The following is a 15,378-nucleotide window of genomic DNA, read 5'->3' as shown; positions in this document are numbered from 1 at the left end:
TCAATTTCCAGGAGAGAAACAAGATAGCAGGGTGGGAGATAGAGAATTGGAATAAAGCCCCTCTAATGAAAGTCCCGAAAGGTGTTTATTTTTGGACACCATCCATCTCCCAACCCTGGTGCCCCTGTCCCTGATGAGCACACCGTGTGAAAAGGCACAATGCAAGCTCTCAGACGGCGCCACTACCATCTAGTGTGCGAGAAGAAGGTAGATTTTGATGCCTGATTGACCTGAACTCCTTCCAAGTAGTTTGCTAAATTCCCACCGGTTGTGAAACTGCAAACCTAGAAGTGCAGTAGATGGAAAGCAGAGGTAACGATAATTGTACCAAAGCCTGCAGAGATTTTCTTAACCACTTCCAGTAAAAGGAAAATGTCCCCTAGTAACAGGAGCAAGTCCCACAAGAAGGACCGAAACACTATGTTCACTCATATATGAATAACACTTATTTTATCACATGAAGTTATGGATCCAGGTGCCCTAATGGAAATATGAAAGGGAAGCCAGGAAGGAGGAAGCAAATAGAAAACCAGTTTTCCTCTTTAAAAAAAAGACCAAACTCTTCATTTGATATTTGTAATTTGGATTCAGATTTGTATGAAAAAGACAAATTTGGTGAATGATGGCATCACAATTGCTATATAAATTAGTCCTCAGGGGGGCAGCCCCCACCCCATCTCAGCTACGGATCACAGAAACACTGTTTTAAGGACATACAAAGCACGTCTTTTTAAATATAAATGCAGACTTTTTTCTTTACCTAGTATATATCAATACAAGAAATATTCAAGTTGTTCAAAGCTGTTTTCAGGGGGAGAATACCAAAACTTAACTGCTCTCTGATATTAAAGTGAAACAGTTTCTTAAATTCTCTATGGCATTTTAACAAACCACTCAAGCTTCTCCACTGCAACCGGTACATAACATTGAGGAAAAACATTCTTCTTTTGTTTGCTTGCCAGCTGAACCATTGTAGTTGTCCCTTACTCTGAAAATATTTGTGCTTCAAAAAAGTAATGCTTTTTAAACCCCTGGTTAGCATTTAATTTTATGTATTATCACTAAACATTTCAATATTAACTCATTTTTTTAAATCAACTCTCTTCATTGGGTTGTTGTAGGTTTTTACAGGCTATATGGCCATGTTCTAGAGGCATTCTCTCCTGACGTTTCACCTGCATCTATGGCAAACATTCTCAGAGGTTGTGAGGCCTCAACCTCTGAGGATGCTTGCCATACATGCAGGCGAAACGTCAGGAGAGAATGCCTCTAGAACATGGCCATATTGCCCAAAAAAACCTACAGCAACCCAGTGATTCAAGCCATGAAAGCCTTCGACAATACACTGAACTCTCTTCCTTCTTTTCTTTCTTCTTTCCTCTCTTCTTTTCTTCTTCCTTCCTTCCTCCCTCCCTCTCTCTCTCTCCCTTTCTCCTTACTGTCTTATTTACTACTCTAAATTTCCCGAAAACAAAGTCTTCTGTCAGATTGTGCTATACATAAGACATGTTTTTATAAAACTATTATTATGGATGTATTGTTGTTGTATTCGGGCATTGAATCTTTGCCTTTTATGTTTGGAATCCACCGTGAGTCCCTTCAGGGAGATACTCCCTGATATTCCCTTCAGGGAATATAAATATATTATTATTATTATTATTATTATTATTATTATTGATTTTGATAATTTCTAGTAGCCCTAAAAGAACCATTGGCCTGAACTTGCCAATGTCTTAAAATGGGTAGAAAGAAATGTTTACATGGTCTATTACATATACTGCCACAGAATGAAATGATTGATACAAGTTGCACTTCTCTTATCTGAAATTCCAGAATCTGAAATACTCTAAAATCATCCATATGAGTGACTGAGATAGTGACCAGTGGTTGAACATACATAAACTTTGTTCCGTGCACAAAATCATTAAAATACTGTATAAAGTTATCTTCAGTCTACATGTAAAGGGTGTATATGTGTTGGGGATTCATCATCTTCAGAAGAGGAAGGGGAGCAGGGAAGTGCTCAGAAATTGGAGGGAGGAGAAGAATCAGACAATGAGGGTTTGAAAGTGCCCACATTTCTAGAGAAACAACAAGAGACAGAGCACAGACAGCGTTCAGCCAGAATAGCTGCTAAAAACGCTGAGCTAATTGAGAGATGCCCTAGTTCCTCCTGTGTAGGGAATTCAGAGCTATAAATCAGAGGCAGAAGTAGACAGCTTTCCCTGGTAACAACGACCCTGATACTGAAGTTTTCACTCGAATGGAATCTGCTTTGTGTTTGCTACTAAGGATTTAGTTCATTGCACATTGCCTGATGGAAGACTGGTGTTTCGTTTGGGACTTTGTACAAGACTTTAATTTGTGTCTGGATTAAGATATCCTTGCTTCCTTTTGCACTTTTCAATTGTATTTGCTTAAAAAAGCATTTTTATTTTATTTTCAACAATTGTCTAAAGCCTGTTTTTGAAGGGCAACTCAGGACAATATGAAATATCAATGAATGTCAGGTTGGTCCTATTTCCATGACATCTTATTATGTACATATAAGCAAATCCAGTTATAGTCAGCCCTTCACACTCACTGGGGCGAGGGCTACAGGACCTCTGCAAAAGTGGAAAAATGGGGGGAACCATTTTTCCCTAAGATAATAATAATAACAATAATAACCCCATTAGGAATCTCTAGGGACTTCAGCATAACTCTATAGTGAACTTCTAGGAGGAAGTTTCTAACAGAATGACACTGTAGAATCCAGAGTTCCCTAGGCTGGATCTACATTGCCATATCATCCAGATTATCAAAGCAGATAATCCACATGATCTGTTTTGAACCAGACTATATGAGTCCACATTGCCACATAATCCAGTTCAAAACATAATCTGCATTTTCTATCACAGTGTAGATCCATCCCTGGAGAGAACATTTTAATAAAAATCCTGAATAATCAAATATGCTAAAGGCAAATCTGAAAATGTGGAGGGACAACTGTGTTCCAAAATCTGAACAAAAAAGTCAAAATCAGAAACAAACACGTGTGGTCTTGAGCATTTGGGATAAAGGATACTCAACCCGTAATACCATAACCAGGCTTTCAAAAGACTATCCCTGTTATAATGCCTCTGGCACTCCACCGTCTTAGCAATTTTCCTCTGGGAATAACAGAGTCAGGGACACAGCTTCGGTGGTTCCTATCCAATCAGCATTAACCTTGAAAGCATGTCACCTTTGACATGAAAATCCCCAAGCTGAGAGGAGGGCTCCGTCATTGCTAAGCCAGAAGAAACAACGAAAGGTTTAGAAAAAAGCTTAATGATGCAAAAGACAGGATTTCAAGCATACAACAAGTTCAACTGCTACAATGGACTTGAATTAAAAACCTAACTGAAAAATATTTAAATTGCATATTCCAAAGGAAAGTACAGTACCTAATGGTAACAAGCCCTATCCTCAGCAGCTGATTTGTTGCTAAAGTTCTCCCTATATTTTTATCTGCCAGAAAAAGGGCAACACAAAAGGAGCCAGATAAGAGATCTCTGGTGCCTCTGTTGCTTTGGGGCAGTGAATCCATCTTGGCTTACATAGAAGCTCCTCTGGCTTTTATAGAAGACCTTTCTAGGAGCTATCCAAAGTGCTGAAACTTGTTTCCATAATAGGTTCAGCATCTAAGATAACTCCCATAAAATTCATAGTCATTCCCACAAACCCCACATGGGTTAACCAGCATGAAGCAGCAGCAGAACTGAATAAATCTAAAGCAAGTCTACTACCTCCTGTTCTAGGGAATAGTACAAATAATAATAACTATTAATAATATAGCTATGACCAGCTTCTCCTCAATGAAAGTCTTTAATCACTGTTAAAGCATGTCTTAAACTTGGCAAACTGATTTTAAATGTATATTTATTATCATTTTATGCGTTTGTGTATTTTATTGGTGTTTTTATATTGTTGGAAGCAGCCCTGAATCCCTCTTCGGAGGTCAAGAATAGAACAGGATACAAATGTTCTAAATAAATAAATACATAAGCTGATGCATTGTGTGACTATGCACTATGTAAATATGTGATTCTTTGTATCTGTCACCTTGAATAACCATACTGTTTTTGAGATAATAATAATAATAACGACAAAACAACAACACTTCATTTGCATTCCACTCTATCTTCTTGAGGGGACTCAGGGTGGATTCCAGCATATACAGACACAAGGCAAACATTCAATGCCTTGAAACAATGAAACACGCATTCACAGGTAAAGGTAAAGGCTTCCCCTTCATCTCTGGCTCTGGGGATGGAGCTCATCTCCATTTCTAACCCAAAGAGCCTGTGTTGTCCATCAACACTTCCTAAGTCATGTGTCCAGCATGACTCCATGCAGCACCTATTGATCTACTCACATTTGCATATTTTCGAACTTCTAGGTTGGCAGGAGCTGGGGCTAACAGTGGGAGCTCACCCTGTGCCACAGATTCAAACCACTAACTTTCTGGTCAGCAAGTTCAGCAACTCAACAGTTTAATCATTTGATGTTCACAACGATTTTTACATTGCCTGTCTCCCAGTGTTTTTAATAATTTTAAATTTTTATTCTTGAATTGGCCCTACACAGTGAAATTCCTTGAGTTTTGATGTTTTGATTTTATATTGCTGTGTTGTCTATTATATTGGTTTTTGCATTTTATGTTATTGTGTAATACAGTGTTTATTGTATTGGTGGGTGTGGCTTTATGTAAGCTGCCCCAAGTCCCCATGAGGGAGATGGAGCAGGGTATAAATAAAGTATTATTATTATTATTATTTATTATGTTCAAATTCTATTTCTTGTGATGATGCATATTATTATTATTATTATTATTATTATTATTATGTTCAAATTCTATTTCTTGTGATGATGCATGAAGAGCATGATCTGCTGTGGATTTTTCATTAGCATCTGGTAGGCTACTGTTGGAATAGAATACCAGATTAGATGGATAGATCCAGCAAAGCTCTTCTTACATACTGTGGTTCTTTTGCTCATTCGAGATTAAACTATGGACACATAGGTAAATTTTCAAGTGAACATGCTCAGATGGGATTGTGCTGCACTTGAGTTATTTCCAAGTACTATTTGTACACTATTTCCTAGTTTTTTAGTGTGGTAGATTTATTTCTTTAACTACATGAACATATTAATAGAAAAAGCAAAGAAGATTCTGAAAAATTGCCCTATTTTATTTAGTAATAGCAGCAGCAGTAGTAATAATAATAATAATACTTGATCTTCAGGGGAGGCCCTGCTCTCGCTCCCGCTTTCCTCACAGATCCGTTTGGCGGGGACAAGAGACATGGCCTTCTCAGTGGCAGCCCCTCGACTGTGGTACGCCCTTCCTAGAGAGATAAGATTGGCCCCCTCCCTCCTGTCCTTTCGAAGAATGGTGAAAACTTGGCTTTTCGAACAGGCCTTTCCAGATATGGCATATATATATGATATAATGGACAACTGTTGAGGCAACCAGACAATGATTTGATATGGAGATGCTTTGACAATGTGTTTAAATGATGTGTACAATTTTTATGTTTTATATTGCTGTTAGTATTTTAAAGTATTTATGATAGTTTTGATTTTTTTTAATTTTGCTGTAAATGCACCGGCATCAAATTGTTGCCTATTGTTAACCGCTCCGAGTCGCCCTTGGGCTGAGAGGAGCGGTATATAAATGTAGTAAATAAATATTTTTTTTAATTCCACCCTTCTCTCCATGGGGACTCAGAGTGGATTACAGTGTAAAGAGATACCTGCAAACTTTCAGTGCCTTGTTACAATACAGTGAGACACACAAACATAAACAAAGGCAAAGGCTTCTCCTTTCATTTTCAGCTTTGGAGGTGGTGCTCATCTCTGGCTCTGGGGGAGGTGCTGTTCTCCATTTCCAAGCTGAGGTACCTGCGTTCTCCATTTCCAAGCTGAGGTACCTTTGTCATGTGACTTCTTGGAGCATCCTATGCCTTTCTTGTGGTACCTATTTATCTACTCACATTTGCATGGTTTCGAACCGCTAGGTTGGCACTCTGTCCCGCAGATTTGAACTGCCAATCTTCAGATCAGCAGTTCAGCAGCAGAAGGGTTTAACCCATTGTGTCATATTATTTTATATATTATTTATTATTTATTTATTATTTTAGCTAGTTCTTGGATATATCTAGCTTTATCTTTATCCCTCATCAACTCTGCTATCTTACTTGAAATGAGTTCCAAATTCCTGACCCTCCTCTGTCCCATTGCTTCCAAGTAATCATTCTGGGATTCCTCTGCCTCAATGGAATTAGAGAAAAGGGACAGATATAACTGAAAATACTGAAGAGAGCCCTCCCAGAAATGCAGCTTGAAACCCTTACCACAAACATTCAGTAATGTATTAGTTCCCTATTATTATTATTATTTTGTTTATTTTCCAAGCATGCCCTACTTTTCCTCATGTTTGTCTTCTTTACATAAAGTAATGGAACAATATCAACAAAGAATCACACCAGCAGTTCATGTAGTCAATGATGATAATATTAATAGCAGTAGTAGCAACAGCAGCAGTATTAAAAATATTAATAGCAGATCAAAACTGCCATGTTTTCCCCCCAACTGCACTACATGCAATTGGCCTTAGGGATACAATCTTGTGTCATAGTCTGCAGTGCATAACTTTATGATGACAGTGCTACATTGCGGATGATGATATAAGGGTGGATCAAAAAGTTTTGCCTCCTGTATCATAAAAATGTTATGAATAAACATATAACAGCAGAGGTTGCTACAGATGATAGCCTGAACTGTCCTCTACACAAAACTACCATTCAACATAGTCACCATCAAATTGTACACATTTGCACCATCATTTAACCCAGGCATCAAAACAAATTTGAAAAAAATCAGGGTTTTGCTTCGTGACCCATGATTTTAAAGCTGTTTTACGCCATTCAAATAATTGAATCTGAAACTATGTAGGTTGTTTTTCAAAGGTCAAAACAGGAAAAATCAGAAGGGGCCAAATCAGGGCGGGTGAGGCACTACTGACCAGTCCATTTTTGCAATTGCCTGGGTTGTGAAAAATGGTGTGTGTGGATGTGCGTTATCGTGATGAAGCTTGATGAAACAAATGTCTTTTAGCGGTCTCTTCTTGCCTCCTTAAGTCAACTGCTTGGGAATCCACTTAGCACACATATTGTTGGGGGCTATTCCCCCACCCCTCTTTGCACTGTCAATGCACAAATGCAGCTGTCCCACAAAGTGACACACTGTTGGGCCTTGCAACTGTCATACAACAGCCATGTTTTTTGCTGTTCTTCAGAAAAGGTTCAGAGTATTTGCCATCATCTTCCATTGAGATTGTGAGAATATTGGTTTGCTCAAGATTATCCCATGAGTTTCCACAGCAAACTAGGAATTTGAATCTTAGTTCAACACTCAAATCAATGTGTGTCCCTGTTAGTTCTGCTGGACCTCTCAGTGGCCTTCGATACCGTCGATCACGGTATCCTTCTGGGACGCCTCATGGACATGGGGCTCGGGGGCACTGCTTTGCGGTGGCTCCGATCCTTCCTTGAGGGTCGGTCTCAGAAGGTGTTATTGGGTGATACCTGTTCAGCCCCACAACCGTTGTTGTGTGGAGTCCCACAGGGTTCAATTCTGTCCCCGATGTTATTTAACATCTACATGAAGCCGCTGGGGGAGATCATTCGGAGTTTCGGAATGAGATGTTATCTCTACGCAGATGATGTCCAAATCTGTCACTCCTTCCCACCTGTCACCAAGGAGGCTGTCCAGACCTTGAATCGGTGCTTGGCTGCTGTGTCGGACTGGATGAGAGCTAACAAATTGAAATTGAATCCAGACAAGACAGAGGTCCTACTGGTCAATCGTAAGGCCGAACAGGGTATAGGGTTACAGCCTGTGTTAGACGGGGTTACACTCCCCCTGAAGACGCAGGTTCGCAGCTTGGGAGTGATCCTGGACTCATCACTGAGCCTGGAGCCCCAGGTCTCAGCGGTGGCCGGGAAAGCTTTTGCACAATTAAAACTTGTGCGCCAGCTGCGACCGTACCTTGGGAAGTCGGATCTGGCCACGGTGGTCCATGCTCTTGTCACATCCCGACTGGATTACTGCAACGCACTCTACGTGGGGTTGCCTTTGAAGACTGCTCGGAAACTCCAACTGGTCCAACGGGAGGCAGCCAGATTGCTCACCGGAGCGGCATACAGGGAGCATACCACCCCCCTGTTATGCCAGCTCCACTGGCTGCTGATCCAATTCCGAGCACAATTCAAGGTGCTGGTTTTGACCTACAAAACCCTATACGGTTCCGGCCCAGTGTATCTGTCCGAATGGATCTCCCTCTACATCCCACCTCGGAGTTTAAGATCTTCTGGGGAGGCCCTGCTCTCGACCCCGCCTTTATCACAAGTGAGACTGGCGGGGACGAGGAGCAGGGCCTTCTCAGTAGTGGCCCCCCACCTGTGGAACTCACTCCCCGGGGAGATCAGATCAGCAACTTCCCTTCTCTCATTCAGGAAAAAGCTGAAAACTTGGATGTGGGACCAGGCTTTTGGAAACTCTGGCAGCTAAAAAGAAAGATCATAATGATGGGCAAATTATGATGAAACCTATTGGACCTATGGAACTCGAGACACTGACCATGAGACTGTTTATTGTTGTGCTATTGTGTTATATATTGATGTTTTAATCTGTTAATTGTTTAACTATTGTAATTGTTTTTATAATTGTATGTATTTGGATAAGGGCATCGAATTGTGCCTTCTTTTTGTAAGCCGCCCTGAGTCCCCCCTCGGGGGTGAGAAGGGCGGGGTATAAGCAACAGAAATAAATAAATAAAAATAATAAATTCCCCCACACTGGCTCTCTGAATGGATAGATGATAGATAGGGGAAAAAAAGATGATAGATAGATAGATAGATAGATAGATAGATAGATAGATAGATAATCAAGAAAGAGATGTTTGACCTCCTTATAATAACAAGATCATACAAATCCACTCTCTTACCCATTTACCCACTCTCATTCTCGCTGTATTGTCGAAGGCTTTCATGGCTTTCATGACTGGAATACTCTGCTGCTGAGTATGCATGCCCAGTGTGGAACACATCTCACCACGCCAAAACAGTGGATGTGGCTCTTAATGAGACATGCCTCATTATCACGGGGTGTCTGTGCCCTACACCACTGGAGAAGTTATACTGTCTAGCCGGTATTGCACCACCTAACATCTGCCAGGAAGTAGCAGCCAATAGTGAAAGGACCAAGACAGTGACATCTCCAGCTCATCCCTTGTTTGGGTATCAGCCAGCACATCAACGACTTAAATCAAGAAATAGTTTTCTAAGATCTACAGAGACACTCGCTGGAACACCCCAGCAAGCGACAGTCCAAAAGTGGCAGGCTCAAACCCAAAACCTCAATCAATGGCTGATACCAAATGAAAGACTCGCCCCTGGGCACACAGAAAACTGGGCGACTTGGAAGGCACTGAACAGACTGCGCTCTGGCACCACGAGATGCAGAGCCAACCTTGAGAAATGGGGCCACAAAGTGGAATCCACGACATACGAGTGTGGAGAAGAGCAAACCACTAACTACCTGCTGCAATGCAACCTGAGCCCTGCCACATGCACAATGTTTGTTTGTTTTGTTAAAAATGTAATACAACTGTCTGGTTGCTCCTGACACAATAAGTGTATATGGCTGGAATCACTGGGTTGTTGAGGGTTTTTCGGGCTATATGGCCATGTTCTAGAAGCATTCTCTCCTGGCGTTTCGCCTCCATCTATGGCTACCAGTATTTAAAAAAACCTCTAAAATTATAACAACAAAACAACAGTCAAACACAGGGAAACTCCAAAGAGGAAACAATCAGGGACAGCTAATCACCTCTCAACAAAAGATTCCCCCAGGCACTAACAAGCCACACTAAACAACTGCCACGCCATCAAAATGCTAAGCAAGGTGGCCAGTTGAAACATTCACACCTAGCTCCAACAGACAAGAGTTCTTTCTCCCACCCTGGACATCCCACAGATATACAAACCCAATTTTCCTAGTTCCAACAGACCTCACAACCTCTGAGGATGCTTGCCATAGATGTAGGTGAAAAGTCAGGAGAGAATGCTTCTAAAACATGGCCATATAGTCCTAGAAAATGCCTGGAGATTGCAGGACATATTAAACACATATGACTAACTTCTCGACTGTGAGAGACTTAAAAGCAGAAAAGCTACAGTGAATCTGTGGAAGTAATGGATATTTTCATAAAAATAAGGAGCAACTGCGTTGGATGGGAAAATAACACATTTCCTCCGTATAGGCCCTGACAGCCTCCATTTTTCTAATTCACATGGCTTTAAAATTCATGAAGAAGTTTCTGCTTCCTGTCAAATGGTTTTGGCAACTTCTAGCCATTGATTCTGATCTGTAATAAAGCTGTATAAAGTTCATTAGATATTCATATGATAGTGAGAACGGTTTTTGGTGGCAAAGGAGTGCTGACAACTCACAGACAGCAGCCACTGATCAGACGAACCGTATTGGTGTGCACTTATAAAATTACTTATTCATAATACAGGCATGGAATACAATGAAAAATAAGGTACATTATGTTAGAAAGCATTTTATTGTCTCTTTCTGTATCTCATTTTATGCCTAAACTCGTAAATGGATTTCTTTCTAATGACATAGCCGTGTTATTATCAAAGTGCATATTGTACTGCCCAAGATGAAAGCAGCGTGTTTGGAAATCCAATTACAAATTCTTTCAATCAAAAAAACTACTGTCAAAGCATTTGAACATTCCTTTAACCCAAAAGGATCAAAATTACAGGTAAAATGTGAGTTTAATGTGGAGTTTCCTTTCCCCCTTTTTTTCTCCCCACCCCCCTTTTCAATTTATGTGTTAATTCCATTTGAAAAACAGGTTGGGACCTTTGCCAGTTGATACCCACCATGGCATTATAGTTCAACGCTGGGAAATTCCGTCTGCATTTTAGGTATGATACCTTAGAATAGATGCTGTAACACCCAGCTTCCTTGAAATAAAAGCACATAACTTGTCATCTCATGCAGTCTGTGTTTTGTTTTGTCAAAAGTAGGGAAACAATTTAATAATTTTCCCCTATTCCAATACAATATTATAAAATCATCACAAAAATCATTCATTTGTACACTACATTTTTGATGTTGCCAGTGGTCCCAACAGTTACTTGTCTGTGTAAATTTGTTAACAATGATCAGACAGTCATGATTATGTGCGGTTGACATCTTCCGGAACATAACCTATGTCTGCACTAGATCATTCAAGGCAGAGATTCAGCTAGAACAGTGTTTCTCAACCTTCCTAATACCGCGACCCCTTAATACACTTCCCCATGTTATGTGACCCCCAACCATAAAATTAGTTTTGTTGCTACTTCATAACTGTAATTTTGCTACTGTTATGAATCGTCATGTAAATATCTGATATGCAGGATGTATTTTCATTCACTGGACCAAATTTGGCACAAATACACAATACACCCAAATTTGAATACTGGTGGGATTGGAGGAAGGTATTGATTTTGTCCTGTGGGAGTTGTTGTAGTTGCTGGGATTTATAGTTCACCTACAATCAAAGAGCATCCTGAACTCCCCAAACAATGGAATTGAACCAAACTTGGCACACAGAACTCTCATGACCAATAGAAAATACTGGATGGTTTTGGTGGCCATTGACCTTGAGTTTTGGAGTTGTAGTTCACCTACATCCAGAGAGCACTGTGGACTCAAACAATGATGGATCTGGACCAAACTTGGCACTAATTCTCAATATGTCCAAACATGAACACTGATGGAGTTGGGGGGAAATAGACCTTGACCTTTGGGAGTTGTAGTTGTTGGGACTTTTAGTTCACCTACAATCAAAGATCATTCTGAACCCTACCAACGATTGAATTGGGCCAAACTTCCAACACAGAACCTCCATGACCAACAGATAATACTGTGTTTTCTGATGGTCATTGGCGATCCCTCTGACACCCCCTTGTGACCCCTCCAAGGGTCCCGACCCTCAGGTTGAGAAACACTGTCTTAGATGGTACCCATTTTCCCATCCTTCCATTCACAGATGGGGCTCAAAGATGATATTTTCATTTTTCAGTAAGGAACATACATGACAGCCTACAATCTATAGTAAATTCACCACCTATCTTCCTTCCCCACTTTCTTATTATATGTTGCTATTAAGGTGCTGTCATTTTTTATCTTAATTGCATAGAAAATACTTCTTGTTACTAGTATCTATTTCAGTTATTTGTAACATCATACAGCACAGGGCTTCTGCTCCCATCAATCCATACAAGTCTCTGCTTTTTCAGTGGAATGTTCATTTGAAGAGGAGTGTTATTGTTAAACACTACTTATTGCTTGGATGGAATTGGTTGCCACTGCCTCTTCAGTGAATTGCTGGAAATCCTCAGAAAACCTTGCCATGGTAAACTTTTGAGTGCTGAAACCCTTTTGTCATGTTAACATGACATTTTTCTAGCATGCTGCAATGCCTTTCCTAAGCTTTGTTTTCTACTGCAATCTTCTATCCAAGCTTGGTCCACCTCTGGAGAAATCACTTAGGTCCTTGATTATAATCAAAATACAAAACTGAGGGTCATTAAATGATGCTGGTTTTGTAGAAATCCAAAAATGACTTCAGATTTGCTCCATCAGGTACATTTTTTTACAACTTGCTTTGACATTTCTATGTTGCAAGGAGCGAATGAAATTAACATTCCAGTTTATAATGAAATTTGTGAACGAACTGTATATGGTACAGGATCTTTATTGTGACTGTGTTTTAATTCAACTCTCCAAAATACAGTAAAAACAGTACAATATTTATTTTTAGGTGTTTTTTTTCCCCATTACAGGCTTCTGTTATAATCCAATGAATTCCCAGAGTTGTTTTAGACCTTCCTTTCCTTCCATTATCTTTTTTCTCATTTCTGAACCTTCAAGCATATTTTTTTAAGTTTATAAAGTATTATGGATCTGGAATTATTCTCAGATGGGATTTTCATTGCAGGAACATACTGGATGAGAATTATTTTAAAAATTACATAGAAAGATAGGGGAGTCTATCACTGTTTTTTCCCAATAATAATAATAACAACAACAATAATAATAATAATAATAATAACAACAACAACAACAACAACAACAACAACAACACTTTATTTGTACCCCACTACCATCTCCCCAAGGGACTCGGTGCGGCTTACATGAGGCCAAGCCCAAATACAACAACACAGACAATAAACAACAGTATAAGCAATTAAAAATAAAAAACATAGACAATAAAAATATACAACATTACCAATAAGACAACACACAATTAAAAACAGTTGGAAGGCCAAATGTACAGTTAAAATTGGAAATAATGATGGGACATAGATGAAAAGGAGATTGTGGTGTTTGCAGAAGGGCATACGAGCAGACCTAAAGAAAAGTTAAGTGCTTTGGAGAACCAAGTGCTATGGGATCATTATTCCGGGAAGGCACACTGGAACAGCCATGTCTTCAAGCTCTTCCTGAAGACTGCCAGGGTTGGGGTCTGCCTGATGTCCTTAGGGAGTGAGTTCCAGAGTCGAGGGGCCACCACCAAAAAGGCCCTCTCTCTCGTCCCCACCTGCTGCTGCGATGCTGGTGGGATTGAGAGCAGGGCCTCTCCAAATGAATGAAGAGATCATGTGGGTTCGTACACAGAGATGCGGTCACGCAGGTAGGCAGGTCCCAAACCGTTCAGGGCTTTGTAGGTAAGAACCTGCACCTTGAATTGGGTCCGGTAAATGAATGGCAGCCAGTGGGGCTCCTTGAACAGGAGGGTTGACTGCTCCCTGTAAGGAGCCCCAGTTAACAACCTGGCTGCTGCCTATTGGATCATCTGAAATTTCCGGGCCGTTTTCAAGAGCAGCCCCACATAGAGTGCATTGCAGTAATCCAGTCTAATATAATAATAACTTTATTTTTATACCCCGCCAACCATCTCCCCTAGGGGACTCGGGGCGGCTTACAAGGGACACGCCCAATATTACAATTAAAGCACACGTAAAACACTTTAACAATTAAAACATCAGAAAAAACAAATAACAACACAATTGAAAGCAACACAAAAACAATATGACTGAAAGAAGCATAGCTGAGGTACAGATTCAATGAGTGCAATACATTTTTACGGGAGTGCAGGAAGGTGCAACAATACAGTAAACTGGGCAGGAAATACTGTCATAACACATGTTGAGGTAGAACGTATGCCAGTGTAAATTGCGGGCTGGTGTAAAGTGCGGAATTTCAAGTAGGGACAAGAAAGTTACTGCTGAGCTGCTTAGTCAAAAGCGCACTGTAACATCCAGGTTTTTAGTTGGCTACGAAAGGAGGACAAGGTGGAAGCCTGTCTGATCTCCCTAGGGAGGGAGTTCCAGAACCAGGGGGCCACCACTGAGAAGGCTCTCTCCCTCGTCCCCATCAACCGTGCATGTGACGGCAGGGGGAGAGAGAGCAGTGCCTCCCCAGAAGATCTCAAGGTAGACACTGGTCCATAGGAGAAGATGCAATCATAAAGATAAGCAGGTCCCGAACCCTACCAGAAGTCACTTCTAGAAAACTAGCCCCCGGTTGTGCAGTGGGTTAAACCCCTGTGCCGGCAGGACTGAAGACCGACAGGTCGCAGGTTCGAATCCGGGGAGAGGCGGATGAGCTCCCTCTATCAGCTCCAGCTCCTCATGCGGGGACATGAGAGAAGCCTCCCACAAGGATGATAAAACATCAAATCATCCGGGCGTCCCCTGGGCAACGTCCTTGCAGATGGCCAATTCTCTCACACCAGAAGCAATCTGCAGTTTCTCAGGTCGCTCCTGACACGAAAAAAAACCTTCTAGAAATCACACATAATGACATGGTAGAACTTTGTAATGCAACTTCAGGTTGAGAGGGTTATATTTTTATGAGTAGCTGAGCTCCTACTGAAAACCTATTGTACAGGACCTGATCAAGCCTTTATAGAACACTTCCTGTTAAATTGTCATCGTAGCCTAACTTTCATCAGATTGTTGACAGTACTAAAGGTCAAATCTATTTGCACCTTCAGGAGAAAAAAGGGAAAGATAATATGAAATAATATTAAGGCCTTAGCAGAATTTAGCAATGTTACTTTATTGACTATGACTTTCATAAAGTGCTGCAAGGGGGATTCAGGAAATTAGAAAAGTAGTTTTCTATGCTCTGTATCATCTGTTGAGTTTGAAATGTAACTACTAACATTGTAATTCTATTTGAAATTACTTTCTTCCATTCTGTCTGTCCTACTTGCAC

This window comes from Anolis sagrei, chromosome 4, assembly GCF_037176765.1.
Source record: "Anolis sagrei isolate rAnoSag1 chromosome 4, rAnoSag1.mat, whole genome shotgun sequence".
In the NCBI taxonomy this organism is placed as follows: domain Eukaryota; kingdom Metazoa; phylum Chordata; class Lepidosauria; order Squamata; family Dactyloidae; genus Anolis; species Anolis sagrei.
This window is presented reverse-complemented; position numbering follows the sequence as displayed.